Raw genomic sequence first — 16,212 nt, 5'->3', positions numbered from 1 at the left:
CTGGAAGACTCGCGGGTACCACCGAATGCCCTGGAACATTTGATGACTCGAGTATAAAAGCCGTCGCGCTTAACAGGCAGATCGGATTTTCGCCGATCGCTGAATGCATTCGCCGCTATCGTTGTGCTTTGAGTGTAGCCTGTTTTTGAGGGCACATGTTCGTCCAAGAAAACACCAATTTCGCCATTCACAGTTTTGCTGCTTTCTTCATCGTCCCTACCACGTGACGACAGGAACCTCTGTGTCAGAAACCAGCTGCGCATTATCGCCAACAAATATTGATAGCATGAGAGAGAGAGAGAGATGAGAGAGATGAGAGAGAGTATTTGTGAGCTTCTAGAGTACCTTCTCGCTTCACGAGGTCCCCAATTCGCATTAGCCGGACGCGTACCCATTTGCAAATGCGTCGAGTAGCGGGGAGCCCTCCTCCCGCCCACTCGCATCCAGCCGTCGGAGGAGTCGCCGGTGTCGCGCAGCAGTGGCGCTGTATGCGCCGTGCGCGCAGCAAGGCATTAGCTCCAATTGCATCTCATCGCGCGCGCGCGTGTGCGTGTGTCCCCGAGAAAGACAAGTGCATAATGCAGTTGCCGCCGCCGCCGCCCGATCCCCGTCCAACCGCCGGGCGGCGCTTCTCCCGACCGTTAACCTTACGAAGAGCGGTTTGCCTTTGCTCTCTCTCTCTCTCTCTCTCTCTTACTTTCAACTCCTGGCCCTTTCCTTCTGTGCCATCCACTCTTAGCCGGTTTCTAACCGCGGCTACTGCACTTTCTCGCAACTGGACCCGTTTAGTGGCAGGCTTCCAAACAAAAACAGCGCGACGCCGCGCTGTTGCCAGACCAGCACGAGTGTAGGAGCCTTGCCTGCTTGCTGCCTTGACCTCTTCCCATTGAGCGAGATGTGGCTGCCGCGCCGTCCTCTGCACGGGGCGTCAACGCAGGAATGAACGATGTGGCTACGAAATGAGGAGAGATCAAAAAGAAAAAAAAGCAATTGAAGCCTGTTAAAATAATAACCTAGAGTAAGCGCGGAGAGGGCGCGAAAAAAAGTAAAGAACGGCGGCCCGCAGACGCGCATCCAGAGTGCGGCCAAAGTTCGAACCGGTTGGCAGATAAGGGTGCACTGTCACCGCGTAAAGGCAGCAGGATCGCGTCGAAAGAAGCGGCCGCTGCATTTTCGAACAGTTGCTTAAGCGTGGACTTCATTTATAAGGGTCGCGCACCTCGCCGAGGCCAAGAGAGAAAAAGAAAGGAAAAAAAAAAACAAAGAAGAGGCAACGGCCTTTTTTCCTCTTTTTGTCCGGTCACGGGAAAGTCCCCTTATAGACTGTGCCCCGCAGCGTCGTCTACGGGCGGCCTATTCACCGCGTTCGGAAAGACCGCGCAACGGAGCTGGTGAGGTTCGCCTACATGCGGAGCTGCAGCGACGGAAAGGCGAGCAGCGCATGACGGCGAGGGAGCGCGACGGAATATGATAAACCACGCGGGATCCCGAGAAGCGGACAGGTTCCGGGCGTGATCTGGGCTGAAGTGCGCCAACTGGTGTCGAACGAGTTGTGAGCGCTCATCGGACGTGTTTCTATGTGTGTGTGTGAGTGCGTGTCAAGCTACCGCCTCTAAACCGTTCTCAACAACAACCCGAGGGCGTTGTCCGTCACCTGCATCATTAAACCCTCCCCCCCTCCTCCCCACACCCTCTTCTATTACCAGCGTGAATTTCCTCAGCTGTGACTGGGGCACCACAGTGTGCGGGAAAACCGGAAAAGAAGGAAAAAAACGTCGCGGGAATCACACAGCGTGAGTGAATGATCTCATAAGCAGTTGGTTCGTCCCCAAGAGAGAAAAAAAAATTAAGTGTGCGGTCGCCGTGTCATCTATACCAGGTATACTATCTTGTCGCTTTGATGTTGCGCTTCCTAGATTCCAAATTCTTAATCACCGGCATTTCGTCACAGCAATGGCATGCCAGTTATGGTTCGTGACACGTTGGGTGACGCTGAGTAGAGGTGTCGCTGTCAGCGATTGGACGACGCCTCGCCTTATTTGGCGCCCAGACATTGACTTAACGACGGTGATAAGGGTGAGCGAGGTATTAACGTGAACAGAATGCATTAACGTATCTGTTTTGCTCGTAATATTTAGCGTAAGCACCGAAGGTGTCTTACATCCATGCAAAGTTCAGGGCAAAATTATGTAAACAAGAACTGAATAATCTGTGACCTTCGCTTTCCGCTTTCCGTCGCTGGCTGTTTCTTGCTCTGTCACCAAATGTAAAGAAAGAATACTTCCCTGCAAAACCTGCATGTAGGCTATTGAGTGTGACGTCTCCAGGGCATCGCAGACACGCAGGTTCGTGCACAAAGGTCCGCAGGCGTTACGACCAACGATACTACGTCTACACCTGTTGCGTTTGACTGGAAAGTTCGAATAATCACGAGGCAGTTTCCTGACGGCTTTGAGCGAGCTGTCCTGAACGAATTCAGTGCCCGAGGTCTGTCTTCTTTATCAATTCAACGCTATCGCGCCGCATATGTTTACAAGCGAGACATAAAGGTAAGTTAGTCGCTTATGTTAATTGTGCCACATTTGGACATTACCTTCGTAGATGGGCTTAAGAACATCCCTCCAGGGAAATAAACCGAATATGTTAAGAAAAATCGTTTTTTCTTATAAGTAACGCTGCGATGGTGTGTTTATTTACAGATGAGGGCTATATCTGCGATAAATTTGCGGGATGATAGAGGGGAAGATTCATACAGCCAGGATGGCGAAATAAGCTTGATGCGTGTGGAATGCTTGAAGAAGAATGTCAACCGACTTTAATTATAACCTGGCTTTTTGCGGTAGATTCAGGAGCGAGATGGCATGCCACGGCGCGATGTTTACGAACGTTGCATTCTCGCTTATACGGCGCCAAGTGTTCAGCCTTGATTCATCTATTCGACTCTGCTTATTTGTAGCTGAAATGAACAAATATACCAATTTCATAAGTCACTCTCTCTCTTCCTTCGAGTGCACTTGCTGGTCTCAAGCCAGTGGTCTCTCGCATTTTTCGCACACTGGCTTTGGTTGAATTCGGTTAAAGCACGACAGAGGTAATCGTAGATCTTTGAGAGACGTTCTATTTCATTCAGTAGGCTTAAATAGGCTGATTATGATTACAATAATGATAACGACAGTATAATGGTTGGTAATGAAGAATATCGACTTACTTTATTTTTCTCGCCTGCGGACTTGAGAACCTCGCATAGCACGTATAGGCGTCTACCGACAACCGTTCACTTCGTAACGTGCGCTGACGTCGAGTACCGTTCTCGTCGGTGAATCTTTTTTGTCCATCTATCACGCATTGAACCAGCGCGAGTAGGTGCAGTCATTGTACGTACGTTACATGGATTACTTTTTTACAGCGAAGCTGTTAAAGACTACTTTCTCCAGGATCATGTCCTTGTGTTAACGCAAAACTACCATCATCTCTGGATCTGTTAAAGTTATTTCACTCACTCACTCACTCACTCACTCACTCACTCACTCACTCACTCACTCACTCACTCACTCACTCACTCACTCACTCACTCACTCACTCACTCACTCACTCACTCACTCGCTCACTCACTCACTCACTCACTCACTCGCTCACTCACTCACTCACTCACTCACTCACTCACTCACTCACTCACTCACTCGCTCGCTCACTCACTCACTCGCTCACTCACTCGCTCACTCACTCACTCACTCACTCACTCACTCACTCACTCACTCACTCACTCACTCACTCGGCGCTACCGCAGGAACGCGCTCGTGCCAGTGCTCCCACGTTCACCTTCGTCATTAATTAATAATTAATCAATTAATTAAGAAATACAAAGACGTAACCAATTTTACAGCGAAGTTATTAAGGGCTAGTTCCCCCAGGATCGTGTCCGTGTGTAGACACAAAAATCCCCATACGTGGGCCGATGCCGAAGATAGCGCAATATCGGTCCGACCCGCGGCGAAAGGGAAGCGTTAAGCACTCCGCATATGTGGGCCGATCCCAAAGATAATGCAATGCCGGGCCGACCCGCGGCGGAGGTGAATCAGGCGTTAAGCACTCCCCATACGTGGGCCGATCCCGAAGATAGTGCAATACCGGTCCGACCCGATGCGGAAGTGAAGCGTTAAGCACTCCCCATACGTGCGCTGATCTGGAAGATAGCGGAATGCTGGGCCGACCTGCGGCGGAGGTGTAGTTTGCCATTAAGGGGACCACATACACAGCTTCGCTGGTCATCCTCATTCACAGAGTTTAAGTTGAAGTTGAAGTTGAAATTTATTTACATCATCACAGCGGGAATGCTCGGGCAAAAGCGAAAATCAAAAGTGAGAAGCGCCCGAGCCCCCATATACAAGGCATACAAAAATTGCTGCAATATACATCAACAAGGCATTTTAACTGTTTATCATTGCAGGTCAACCTCTAGTGTTATACAATGTAATATAATAAGGACAGCTTCAAAGTAAATATAAATGCACAAAAATACTAACAGCAGTGGTAAAAGTGTACTGACATCATGGAATGAAAAACTCTCGTATGTTAAGTATGCTGGGCATTTCCACATGAATGTCTTTGAAAATAAGTCTGTTCACCAAAACTACAAGTGCATGACGTAACATTTGCCGCCCATGCTTAGTACGAATAAATGGCACGTTCCAATACTCTTTACTGCGGAATGAATATACAATGGTACTCGTTTTCAGCGGTGATATGCTAAGAAATGCATGCTCGCAGCTATATACAGATTTATAAATTACAGTTATATACTGTATACAGTGGAAGGGCGCCAAATTTTTGCTAGGGAAGCGTCTTTTCTTTTTCAATAAACTTTAAGCGCACTCAACAGCTTTTCCTCCTCAGCAATTCTTTGAAGTCATAAAATTATTATTTAACTCCGTAGTATTTACTGGTTGCCATCAGACAGAAAATCTTTTTAGAAAAGACGGCGCCGAGAACTTCCGGCAACTCTGGACGTGTATTCCAGCGATTGGATTCAGTTGTCGAGGAACTGTTCCCGGAGTGCAAGTTCGGGGAAGGAAAAGCTAAGAATGTAGCAGAGGTTTCCGCGTATGGTGTTAGTTGATAAAGAACAATATGTCCGTGTTGAATGCAATATCGTTGTAATGGATATTCATCCCATTTTCTTCCGTTCGTTTGTCGCCATTTTCGCGAAGCGGGAGGTTGATAACCGCTGTCATACGCCACATAATCAAGTTAAAGGCGCATTATCCAAACGTAAACGCGGCTCCTTTAACGAGCAACTTTTGCCCCTGCGAACGCTGCTTCCATGTTCCGATCGTATGCACTCCTCTTCTTCTTACACTCTCCCTCAGGCCATAGCCTTAATTTTCCATGCTCCAATGTTAAGTTGTTTTCTTTTTTTTCCTTAGATGTTGCTACAGTCGATCCACATATCGTGAGGCTTTCTTTTGCTGTTTTTCTCTTAATACCGTAACTTTTCTCCCTAGCTTTCCACTTCGCTTGTATACAGTTATGGCGGTAGCAGTTTCTCTTATTTATTCTTTCTCCTTCGCCGGTCCGTTCTCCCACAGCGCCCCGTAGAAAAGCTGACCACTTCCACAGCGTGTCTGCCATCACATTGATCCTGCTGCGAGTTTTACCCACCGCGTCTCGCATTTCCCACGTCCCCACCGCGGCTGAGTGTCGCATAGTAGATGCATAATGAAGCGCGGAAAAGCTTGTTGTTTGGCGGCGCGCGACGTGTTTTTCGGGTCCCCTCCTAATGGAGTTCTCACGCAGTGCAAGTAGCAGCAAAATGCAGAGAACAGAATGGGCGAGGACGGAGGGAACAAAAGAACGCGGAGAAACGAAAAGAAACCCGCCCTCGCGCGAGAAGCGTAAACAGCTCGTCGAGTCGCCTATTTGTCGAGGAAGAATTATGATCCCGGCGCGAATTCGAGCGGGATATATCGGGGGCAGGTATCAAAACACTGCGGTCGAAACTCGCGCAGGCGTCTGAGAGCGGGGTGCACGCTAAGCGGTGATTAATGGCAAGGGGTCGTTTCCGGGGGGACCACTCGTTACGTTCCGGTCGCGTCAACAATTACGTGCAATGCGCTGAGGCACACGCTACGGCGTGCCAGAGACGCTCCTATAGTCTCTGCCCATAAGCACTAAAAGCCCATAATTTTAGCTCACAGAACCCGAGGCCCGCCCACCATCCCTTTACTCCCCCGATGCATCGCCCGCGACGGAAGGCGGCGCGCTTTCTCCCCGCTTTTCTTCGTTGCACCCACAAGACTGAAGAACTGAAATTATGGGCTTTTAGTGCCAAAACCACTTTCTGATTATGAGGCACGCCGTAGTGGAGGACTCCGGAAATTTTGACCACCTTGTGTTCCTTACGTACGCCTAAATCTAAGTACACGGGTGTTTTCGCCCCCATCGAAATGCGGCCGCCGTGGCCGCGATTCGATCCCGCGACCTCGTGCTCAGCAGCCCAACACCATAGCCACTGAGCAACCACGCCGGGTGTACTGTGACCTGTGCATTTGTGATGGCGCAACATGTTTATTTGCCGTGTTTGACGCATTATACAGGGTGTTTTAGCTAACTTTAGCCAGAGTTTAAACATATGCCGACGCACTCTAAGACGACGCGACCAAATGCATGTTGCTCACTTTGGTGTGCAGTGTGTCACGCTATTTTTTATTTTGTTTGATTAGATAATTAGTGAAGAATAATTAATTAACTTCTGCAGGAACGAAGCTAGGAAAAGAATTCCAATTAGAAAGATGCAGAGCGGTTTGCAAAACGTCCGAATAAACAGTTTCTGTCTATCTATATATTAAGTATTAGTGTTTTTCAGCTCACTGCGGATGCCCGCAAAGTACAAAAAAAAAAAAAGCACAACGTGACATGCCCGCTTGTGCGTCGTGATTGCACTGCTCCCAAGCGTTCCACGAACAGACAGCCATAGGTGCGCTGCCGCTTAAAAAGTGACAGGGCAGCGACGCAAGCGTTGGCTGTTCTATTTAAGCTAGCAACCGCTATCTCCTGCGCTGCGTAAAGCGACTGATGGACGTGGTGGCGGTGATATGTGGTAGTTCCAGGCAGCGATAAACAGACTATCGTGCATCGGCTGTTAAAGCGCGATCAATTTCGTGATGCCTTTTTCCAACGAGGAAAAAGCAGGCATGATCTTTGCCCTAGGAGCTGCAGGCTGACAGAGACGGCTAGGCTGAAACACCCTGTATACCGTGACTTTTGCTTAGATACGTAAATTTATTGGATACTTATACGTATATTTGAATATTTTGCTGCGAGGTATTGTGGATACATGCAGTCAACTTAGCTTGCAGAAACACTTTCTTTGCTTTTTATCAAGCTTTATCTTCGCATTTCTGTATTCCATTATACTTCGCATCTCTAATGTACATTCTGCATAAATGCTGCTTTTTATATGTTATCTCTGTTGCGACTACTATTTCGGTGCAATTACAATACACGACCGGTGACAGCTGCCCTTGCACAGTACATTCAAACGAAGGAAAGCGTCACTGAGATTTTTCCCTGGCCGTTGAATATGTACAAAAATCTAAACAAGGTTCTTGAATGACAAAGCTTCATTAGAATATTTGTCGTCAGCTTGTTCATTTCACGGCCTTTACATTCATCATATCCGCGGTATGCACTGCTTTGCTGATTTCGCACTGATATAGTTCTAAAGTTCACGTGATATTTTCTTTCTCATCATCATCATCATCATCATCATCATCATCATCATCATCATCATCATCATCATCATCATCATCATCATCATCATCATCATCATCATCATCATCATCATCATCATCATCATCATCATCATCATCATCATCATAATCATCATCATCATCATCATCATCATCATCATCATCATCATCATCATCATCAGCATCATCAGCCTGGTTGCGCCCACTGCAGGGCAAAGGCCTCTCCCATGCTTCTCCAACAACCCCGGTCATGTACTAATTGTGGCCATGCCGTCCCTGCAAACTTCTTAATCTTATCCGCCCACCTAACTTTCTGCCGCCCCCTGCTACGCTTCCCTTCCCTTGGGATCCAGTCCGTAACCCTTCGTGACCATCGGTTATCTTCCCTCCTCATTACATGTCCTGCCCATGCCCATTTCTTTTTCTTGATTTCAACTAAGATGTCATTAACTCGCGTTTGTTCCCTCACCCAATCTGCTCTTTTCTTATCCCTTAACGTTACACCTATCATTCTTCTTTCCATAGCTCGTTGTGTCGTCCTCAATTTGAGTAGAACCCTTTTCGTAAGCCTCCAGGTTTCTGCCCCGTAGGTGAGTACTGGTAAGACACAGCTATTATATACTTTTCTCTTGAGGGATAATGGCAACCTGCTGTTCATGATTTCGGAATGCCTGCCAAATGCACCCCAGCCCATTCTTATTCTTCTGATTATTTCCGTCTCATGATCCGGATCCGCCGTCACTACCTGCCCTAAGTAGATGTATTCCCTTACGAATTCCAGTGCCTCGCTGCCTATTGTAAATTGCTGTTCTCTCCCGAGACTGTTAAGCATTACTTTAGTTTTCTGCAGATTAATTTTTAGACCCACTCTTCTGCTTTGCCTCTCCAGGTCAGTGAGCATGCATTGCAATTGGTCCCCTGAGTTACTAAGCAAGGCAATATCATCAGCGAATCGCAAGTTGCTAAGGTATTCTCCATCAACTTTTATCCCCAATTCTTCCCACTCCAGGCCTCTGAATACCTCCTGTAAACATGCTGTGAATAGCATTGGAGATATCGTATCTCCCTGTCTGACGCCTTTCTTTATAGGGATTTTGTTACTTTCTTTGTGGAGGACTACGGTGGCTGTGGAGCCGCTATAGATATCTTCCAGTATTTTTACATATGGCTCATCTACACCCTGATTCCGTAATGCCTCCATGACTGCTGAGGTTTCGACTGAATCAAACGCTTTCTCGTAATCAATGAAAGCTATATATAAGGGTTGGTTATATTCTGCACATTTCTCTATCACTTGATTGACAGTGTGAATATGGTCTATTGTTGAGTAGCCTTTACGGAATCCTGCCTGGTCCTTTGGTTGACAGAAGTCTAAGGTGTTCCTGATTCTTTCTTATCAAACAGACAAAAAACATGGAAGCATCGACATCCCTTATCTCTGGCACAATTTTTACACATAAGAATATATTCTCTTATGAAAAAATACATATTTTACTTGTCTTGACAGTGCGTAGCGTCCAAGAATTCGTTTGCAGCATCTTTGGCAATGGCAATGGCAATGCAGTTATTATGTTATTATTCATGTATTTGATCCCTAGGCAAATTCTGTGAAGAGGCCGAGCTCCAACGTTAGCTCCTGGCTTTTTTTTGGCTACGGCACTGGTTATAAGTAATATACATGAATGGCATCGATGTCACAACACGGCCCCAATACACGGCCCTGCGAAAGCGTACGTTGATTGCAAAGCCTCGCTCATACACTGCAATACGTGCATTTAATTACATGTTGCTTGGCGTTGTGGACGAAGACGCAAGGCGAGACGATAAACACAAATGTGTGTTTTGCTTGTCTTTGTTTGTCTTCTCCTCCACACATGGTAGTGGCGACATATCGGAAGGTAGGACGCAGGAAAGCGAGGCACGTCAAGAATTCGGAGTAAAATTGCTTATTCGGACAAATTTGAGATGGCATAGCAATTCAGTAGCCAAATTAAGCAACCGGCACTGCAAATCTTTTTTTACGATCGCCACACTTGAGTGACGGCGTCAATTCTAAACTAACTTGCCTCTTACAGCACCGCCACACGTGCACTTTCGATGATCATTAAAGGTTATCACCCTGCTACCCGTTCAGCTTGACCGACAAACAAAGCGGGTTGCTTGTCCTGCATAGGTCCAAGAGAGAGAGAGAGAGAGACAGAGAGATAGGAATACAGGAAGGCAGGGATGTTAACTAGTCAATAGTCTGGTTGGCTAGCCTATGCTGGGGGATGGGAGAAGGGGAAGAGAGAGAAGGGAGAGAGAAGGTTTAGATATGTGTACGGACAGCAGTTGAGTTAAAGTCGCTCGCGCAAAGCAGAACTTCTGAGAAAACACAAAAGTGCCTTCACTGCCTTCTGAGCCGATGATCGGTCGGGATGGTGCTCTAGTACTGTCTGTTCACTCAGAGGACGGTCATCCAATTTCCTCAATGTGTTGGACAAAGATTGCCTTTGTGCTTGAAATTGAGGACAATGGCACAATAAGTGGTCAGTGTTCTCCTCGCATCCGCAAACATCACATACAGGACTATCAGCCATTCCAATTAGCGCTGAGTAGGCATTCGTGAAGGAAACTCCAAGCCATAACCGACACAGAAGAGACGCTTCACATCGGTGCAGACCGGCTGGAGGTCTGAGTTGAAGTGACGGGTTTAGTCTGTGCAGTCTTGTGCGCCTTGTGTGTACGGTATTCCACTCTGCTAAGGAGATCGTGCGTGCTAGAATGCCAAGTTGTCTCGCGGCGTCGGTCATTGAGAGAGGAATGCATAGGTCCAAAGAAATGACATCAATAACGCAGCTAGCTGAAGACGGCGGGGACTTTTCTCAGAGCAGGATTAATTAACCTCAGCGCTCAAGGAGCATTGAGAGCACATATGCAGCACCAGTGCTCCGACTTAGATAGTCGGCTTATGTTCTGCTGTAATGTGTACAGCGTGCACACACGCTCAGGGCGCCGCCGACAGTTGACGTACGGGTTTCCCCACCCCTGCCCTCTACATCGAGGCCATTGCCTGTGTTCAACCCATCAATATTGCTCAGCGGCTGTGGTGCTCTGCCACACAGACATGGGCCGCAAGTTTGATTTTATGCGATGGCAGCCGCTTTGCAATTGTTGAAGAAAAAAACAAGAAAGAAAATGGCAGAATTCATCTCACGATGACCGTCCATGGTAATGCGCATTGAATAAATTTACCCACGAAACGTATTACCTTCGAAACGAGTTATTTATGAGGCATATACAGCTGCGGGGCTCCGCTTTTGTGCTTCCACACTTGGCGCCATGTAGCGCCTCCGCGAAGCCTGTGCTTGGCTTCCGAAATGCATGGCGTGCCCGTGCGTACGGACGCACGGGCGCGCCATACGTTCGTCATACGTCGTGCGGCAACAACCGGCCTCCTCCCTTCTGGACACGCTGCGCCGTCTAGTGGTGCGGCCGAGAAGCCCGCGCGTGGCCTCCGAGATGAGTTGTGTGGCACGCCGGGGCACCAGTGCGCTGAGAATTGCTCTCTCGCTTGCCGCACACACAGTGACACACACTCAGTGACCCTAGTTGCCGACAGGTTCATTGAACAGCGGCACATACCCAGTGCATTCATGGCGAAGCTAGCTAAAGCATCGGTGTGAAAGACGTTCATTGAAAGGCGGCAAATACCTTGTAATTGTTCCAACATACCTTGCTGGAATCGAACCCACGTCACAGGGGTTCCTCAAGAACCGCAGCCCGACGCATTAGCAGGCTGCGCAACAAGTACCCTGGGTACTTTTCAATGAGCGCCTTTCACACCAGCACTTCAGCAAGCTGTGCCATGAATGCTCTAGGTACGTGTCGCTCTTCGATGAACCTCTCACCAACTTGGGCCACCGACTGTGCGGCAAGCGAGGGAACAATTCTCTGCGTTCGCAGAGAGTTGTTCGCACAGTTCGCACAGTGCACAGTGTTCGCAGAGTTCGCACAGTGCCATTACATGGCGCAACATGTACAGAAAGAAGCGCGAGAAATGATCCGGGCTCAGCGTGAGGCGCTTCTCAGCGTTCAAGCGTAGAGGGGCGTTATGAATTTCGGATGCCACGAGCAGGCTTCTTGGCGGCACCGCTAGATAGCGCAGAGTATTTATATCGAAGCGCGAAAGAAGAGTCCCTGCGCAGTACACGCCTCAAGTTTTGATGGTGGCAACATGTGTGACTGTATTGTTTCAGTGCTAAACGCATTCCCGTTGACAGTCATGGTGAGATGGGTTCCAGCGAATTTTTCCCCATTAATGTCCACTAGAATATCGTCCACCACCGGTTGCTCTATAACCCGGAATGCTTTACTTCCATTTAGGTGCACGTTATGGAAACCCAGGTGCTCGAAATTATACCGGAATCCCACACTTCGGCGTACCTCACAATAACAGTGCGGTCTTAGTATGAAATAAAACTCCGCAATTTAATCACGGCAAACAGCCCCCGAAGGGGCGTCACAATGAAATTATCAAGAGTGTCACGTTACGCATTCAATTTCTAGAAGTGTTTAGCGTGTTTTCATTGTTTTAGCATTTTGAGTCCTTGACCATGCATGGCATAGTCAAGCAAGACATGAGCCACAGACCGCTGCCTTGTTGTTGTTGTTTCCTTTCACACATGGCATGTACGAGTCACAATCGAAATAGACCAGAATTTCTTCCTTTTCGTTGACTTACTGCTCTGTATTACCAATATTTAAGTAATAACTATTATGAATAGTAAAACAAATAATTGAACTGTGCTCGTGCCAATTTTTGGTGAAGCTGCATGCTATTATATACACATACTTGCGTGCGCGCGCACTTGTGGACTGTTTTGCCAAGTACCGATTATTACCATGCAGCTTAATGTAGGTCAGAAGTGACCCAAGTCCCAGACAGCCGGCATTACAATTGTTCATAAGGGATACTGACTGACTTGCCAGCGTCTTTACGCAGGCTGGTCACGGTTCTTATTTATAGCACTGTGAGAAAAGATATTTTGACAAACGAACGATGAAAAAGAAGAATGAAAATACATGGTTCCCGAGCGTATTGTACGTTCTCCAGACCTAAAGTTTGCAAACACGATGTGAATGAGCCTCCGACTGAGGCCATTAACCGCTTTTATCCCACTGTGAGCCTGGGGGACTTTGCCTAGGCAATTAGGCATTACTACGACGATCGCTAATTTCATTAGCGCAGGCAGCTTGGTGAAATCAATTACGGCTTCATACATCGAAGCACTCCACTGAAGGTGAATTCCGAGTAATCTGTTTTGCATGTACTTAACCGATCTAGGCGACTGCAAACTGACGTTAAAAATATTGTTCGACTATTTCGGCGGGCACATCGGGACTCGGCTTTCTTTCTTCTTTAACTGCAAAAATGCTGTTCGTGTATTTCGAGCTCTGCATGTGGCAGTGCGTCAATACTGAATTTTTTTTTTTTACGGCTTTGGCAGCAAGCATTGAAGCGATGACTTTCTTTATCTACTTCGCCGACTTTTTGCAGGGACAACTCAGTGCTTACTCTCCCCCTTTTCCTCTTTCTATTAATCCCTTTCCCCCACACCCATTGTAGGGTAGCAAACCGGGTGCTCGTCTGGTTGACCTCCCTGCCTTTCCTGTCTTTGCTCTTTCTCTCTCTCGCCCACTTTTGATGGTTGGACCATCTTGCACAATAAGCAGCGGAACATACCCAGTGACCCAATTTGTCTAAGCTTTGACAACTTCACCAATGAGAAGACGTCACGGCGCGTCACTGGCACGTGCAGATTCTTGAACAATCCCTCAATATGGATGTGCCAAGGTGACACAAGGGGTATTTAGCCTTAAATATATTAAAGCAATATAGCCCCATCCGCAACAAATGCCTCTGCTTCGAGCACGGCCGCTAGATGGACAGCCATTGCCACGAAGCCATTTCAACTGAGGTGCATTAATTAAAACATACAGTGTCACGCTACCATTCGGCATTGAGGTTGGCAGCGAGATTGACACTTCGTGTGCCTGCTGATGAGGCCATGTGGATTCGTGATTCACGGATGGCATGGGTATATACAGCAGCAGGTCACACAAGAAAGCTCATCACTGACTTCGACTGTCATCCTGAATGGTTTCTGCCACAATTTTCATGACTGAAGAATTGTTTTGCTTCCTGCCTAAAGAAATAGGAATAATGTGACAAAAAGAAAGTGTACTCTGCATGGGCTGCCGCAGCGCGCACCCGGAAGTAGAGGATATACAGGACACATTATTCACTTACTGAAGCTTGGAAGTTTACGTTCCTTAGTGGCTAGTAAATGTCGAAGAGCAACTGCCTACGCTAAAGCTTATGCCGGGTTCAGTTTTTGCAGAAAGGTGCGTAAGAAAGACACTATTGAGCAACATTAACTTTCCTTGCCATGAAATCTCTTTTTCCATTCATTTCGCGGGCGAAAATAAGTCTATCACGATTACTGCAAGTGAAGCCCTAACTTGTTCTTTTTTATTTCTCGACGAGAACTTTGACCTGGCGGACAAGCGAGATCTCAAGAACTTCGACGTATTTTCTTGTATTTTGACCGTTCATAGCGTGGTAAAGCTTCTCGCAACTTTCTAGGTTTCACCTTTGGTTCTGTTAGGAAGCAAGGCAGCTCTGCCGTACACCGAAAAACAATTAACTGGACTTTATCAGATGCTATCATAATCTATGACGTCACACTGAGCTATTGCAGTAACTTCAGGAAGGGATCGACACCCGCCTTTTGTTTTCGCGTATTTTCTGGCTTGCCAAGCCATCCCTTCCCTTTACAATAGCAGCGGCCCTTTAGATATTGCAAGCGTAACTTACTGTAATACACATATACTTATAACATATGCACAGGTGGTGGCACCCTGGCCTCGTCAAGCTGTAAGTTTACAGCTTTCTTGCCAGGGTATCCTTCCACACTGTACTTTGTGCATGTTATAAATAAACTTGACATGACGTATAATACATATTTACACATAATACCGCTTCTACTTGGAAATAAATTTAGACCCATTACAATGTATGGAGTGATTTATCGCAAACAACCGTTTTTCTCGGAGCGCCGTAAAGGTGCACTAGCGAGAAATAGCGACATGCAGCACGCTATACGGATGTCGTTTCACGTGCCTTCCCTTTGAATTAGAGCTCCGCGCACTCGTACACCGGCATAGCGGCGGCTGGTCTTTTTTCTCAGCGCGGCGGGGAGGCAGAATGGTCGACAAGAATGGGCCACTGTGAGCCATTGTGATTCTCGTACGAAGGCAACTGTTCGCCAGCGCAATTCCATTGCAGAAACGCCTGCAGGCGCTGCAGCTTGCCTCGCCGCGTGTTCTGACGGAAGCGTATACGCTGTACTATATCGTCTCGCCCGCCTTCGCGATCAACGGTGTATAATTAAAAGCGTGCGCGCGGGTGTGTTGTGAAGTCCTTTCGTTTTTATGCACGTGAGACGTCGAGACGCGCGTCTATCGAGAAGATTTTGTTTGCGATTAAACCTCACGCCGCGCTTTCTGTCCCGTCGAGAACGGAACGAGGAAGACGAAAATCATGCCAAGAACGCGAAGTTCGACGCTGTCCCTTCGCGATTGCGCATGTGAAACATGGGCGTGACGAGTGCGAGCGGAAGCATTCGAGAGGAATAGATAACCCGAATGTTATTCTGGAAAGGGCAGAGAGGGATATATATATATATATATATATATATATATATATATATATATATATATATATATATATATATATATATATATATATATATATATATATATATAGAGAGAGAGAGAGAGAGAGAGAGAGAGAGAGAGTGAGAGAGAGAGAGCGCATAGATAGCAAAGACAGGGAAGTCAACCAGATGAGTCTCGAGTTTGCTACGGAACACTGAGTGTGGAGGCAAATGGGAAATACAGACAGGAAAAGGGGGAGAGAGTGAGAATGGCGGAATATAAACGATCACTCAGTCCAATGTACTTCAAGAACTGCGCTATAGTGCGCGAATAGCTTTTTTTTTGCGCCAGAGACGGATATGTCCGCGGTGCCAGTATTTTAGATTGAAAAAAAAAAAGAAACGGTCTGGAGTCCAGCCATTTTAAAAACAGTGTCTTTCTTAGCGGGTTACCCCTTCTTTTCATTCAATGCCACATCGGGGGATTGGCATTGAACGAGTCTGGCACACGCTCGCTCGCTACTCGTCTTCGCATTGTCATGGCGCGCCCGAAGAAAGTGCTGACCGAAGCGGGCTTTGAGGAGCGGTAGAAGAAACATGACAGAGGTTGCTAGACGCCGCTATGCGGTGAGCCGCTGAAACTCCCAAGGGACGGGCAGCTTCGGAAGGTCAGAGAGGCTCAGTGGGCACGAAAAACTGCCGGGACTCCCCCACAGCGGGAAGCTCGACTCTACGATAATTTACATGGTTCCTAAACCCAAATC

At 47.4% G+C, this 16,212-nt stretch overlaps 1 protein-coding gene across 1 annotated transcript in view; it reads left to right on the top strand.

Moving 5' to 3' along the window:
* Positions 1-1,293: 1,293 nt before the first annotated feature.
* LOC142570835 (uncharacterized) overlaps positions 1,294-16,212 on the top strand; it is a 27,208-nt gene continuing 12,289 nt past the window's right edge. The window contains exon 1 of the mRNA XM_075679150.1: positions 1,294-1,793. The gene's annotated coding sequence lies outside the window, so the exon portion shown is untranslated. The remainder of the gene's footprint in view (positions 1,794-16,212) is intronic.

Source organism: Dermacentor variabilis, chromosome 2 (assembly GCF_050947875.1).
Source record: "Dermacentor variabilis isolate Ectoservices chromosome 2, ASM5094787v1, whole genome shotgun sequence".
In the NCBI taxonomy this organism is placed as follows: Eukaryota; Metazoa; Arthropoda; class Arachnida; order Ixodida; family Ixodidae; genus Dermacentor; species Dermacentor variabilis.
Note: the sequence above shows the minus strand (reverse complement) of the source record. Positions and strands in the feature narration are given on the sequence as shown.